Source organism: Tenrec ecaudatus, chromosome 12 (assembly GCF_050624435.1).
Source record: "Tenrec ecaudatus isolate mTenEca1 chromosome 12, mTenEca1.hap1, whole genome shotgun sequence".
Lineage (NCBI taxonomy): Eukaryota > Metazoa > Chordata > Mammalia > Afrosoricida > Tenrecidae > Tenrec > Tenrec ecaudatus.
This window is the reverse complement of record NC_134541.1, coordinates 97,168,249-97,170,862: the sequence shown is the minus strand read 5'-3', so window position 1 is coordinate 97,170,862 and position 2,614 is coordinate 97,168,249.

The window sequence follows — 2,614 nt, the reverse complement described above, 5'->3', positions numbered from 1 at the left end:
ACTACAACTGAATTGTTGGTCATCTCTACTAATTTAAAGTTTTTGCTTATAATTCTTCTGCTTTGCATTGAACTATATTGCCTGTGACTTTCCTGTCTAAAACTCTCATTCAAGGAAATGAAGGAAAACGAACCTACTAAAAATAATAAATAAAATGGACGTAGTAGATTGTTCCTCTAATAATTTTGGTTTATTTCATCAATTTTCATCTTCTTTTGGCTTTTTTCCTTCCAGTGGAGTTTGTTTTACTATCATGTTTCATTTTATTATTGTAAGCTTCTGCTACAACGTTACAATTTCCACAATCTCTTCCGGGATGGCAGTGTGTTCTTTTCTTTCCTGGTAGAAGGAGCCTTGTTTATGTCCTCAAGTTTCAGAACCAGTATTTACCTCTGATTTCAGAGGTATGCAGTTAGCTCTAATCACCAGATATTTCTGGAGTTGTAGCACGAATGGACTTTCTTCTTGTTGACCCACCCACCACTATTGGCAGAGCTGAGAGAAAAACGAAAAATAATACTCTTCAATAAAATTCTAATTTCAGGAACATTTGAGCAGTTAAGTTGTGCTTAACGAATGAAAGAAGAATCGGAGGGTCAACAAAAGAAGGTGCTTTCGCAGTGTTTGTGTGAATAGATCTACACACAGAGTAATAAGGTCAATCCAATTAACTTGCTAGTAAAGATTCCAAATGGGATCTTATACCCAAACATAAGCTCTTTGTGCTTCCCTACTAAACCAAGTTACAAGATCACAGTGCCTTGCTGGTTTCTGATGTTGAATGTGAATGTCATAGGACCATCAACTATCTACTCTTTCATCAGTTGTGGATTCATCAGAGAAGATACATATAGAGAGAGAGTTACATCACTCAAAGTGCCAGACGGCGTCAATTGCTGATACACAAAGTTCTGCTCTTATCGGAAAAGACAATGAGAAAGCATCGTGTCTTATGAGGAATGAGGCGGTCCTAATTTTCCTTTTGTGCACCACATTTGAACGTTCTCTTTCTCATCTGTGATCATTAGAATTTCTGTCAGCTGGACCTGTTTGTGTGAAAATAGAGTTAGAGTCCAACTTATCGATCAGGTGTAAGTCCCATGAGCCCTCTTCTGGGTTGTCGTCTCTATTATAAGAGGAATCCTGTGCAGAAGCGTGCTTTGTCTTGCCCATTTCCCTTTGTCCACTTCTGGATTCTACATCTGGTTTGTCAATTTCCTGTTAGGTCACCTACTGATCACACTAACCATCAGTGGAATGTCAACTTGTATTGATTCATCCCACCTCAGATTCATGCAGCGCTGCCTTCCCCACCCGAGACCCTCTTCCTGCATCTTCCTCTTTCATGTCCATCAGTTCCCGTAGCTCTATGAGACAGGAGAAGTCTCCCGCTTATATATGACCGATGAACTTGAACCAAACTGGACTTACCTGCTTCTATAGCTGTTTAGGCAATTGTGGATATAAATCACTATTTGTCCATACATGTATCATACAAGTATCCTTTGTCTTGCTTCTCTAGAGAACCCTGGTGGCATAGCGCTTATGCATTGGCTGCTAAGGTCAAGGTCAACAGTTCAAAACCACGTGTTACACCACAGCAAAAGGAAGAAACATTTTAATGCAATAATGAATTACCGTCTCTGGAACACAGAGGGGAAGCTTACCCTGTTGTAGAGGGTTGTTCCGCATCAGAGTTGACTTGACGGGACCAGGAGAGGTTCTAAAGAAACAGAATGAGAAAAGATGAGTTGTCTAAATTGGTTCTGATGTCTGATGCAAGCCCTAAAGCTACTGTACATACCCCACATCTCTCGGTAAGTTTTGAGAAATCTATCACTACGAACCAAGAAGGTGTTTTCATCCCTGGCCCTGATGGCACAGTGATCATCCTCTGTGCTACAAAACACAAGAGCAGAAAGGTCAAACCAAGGGCAGCTCCCCTAACAAAAGACCAGGTTTTCTTCTCTCATGAAGAATTACAGTCTCAGAACCCACAGGAACAGGTCTACTCTGTCCTGTAGGGTCCCCATGCGTCCAAATGACTGAGTTTGGGATGTGTGCCGATAATGGTGCTTAGGCTGTATCTGGAGCAAGACACCGCTGCATGGGCCCAGGAAACACCTCCCACGGTTTATGGCCTCCAGACCTCTACCTAGACTTAACTCATAGCAAGTTCCCAAAGTGAAGCCCAGGTGTTGGGCCAGGAACAGCTATGCTCTACCCCCCAAAAATATTCTAGAATTCCTTAACTTGTGCAGACAGAAACCTGCAGACTATGTGTCAGGATCGTTATAAAGGTTGTGCGATTATTGTGCAAGGAACATAAACTCTGATAAGTCTCAGTTTATTGATATGGCCCACTCAGCACAGATTCTCTGTCCAGTATTGGAGCTTGCGGGGTTGATGTAGTCATTCATTGGTTGGCCATCTACAGTAAGTCAAGCAGACGTATCAGACCTACAGTAGCATTCCCTAGGAGAGGGATCCAAAGGCTCAGGGAAAATGGCATGGGAGAGTGGACTTCTCAGAATAAAGCCATGGACGCAAAATCTGAGAGCCACGAGGGCACGCCTGTGAGCAGAACTGTAAGGAGCACATTTATGGAAGCAGC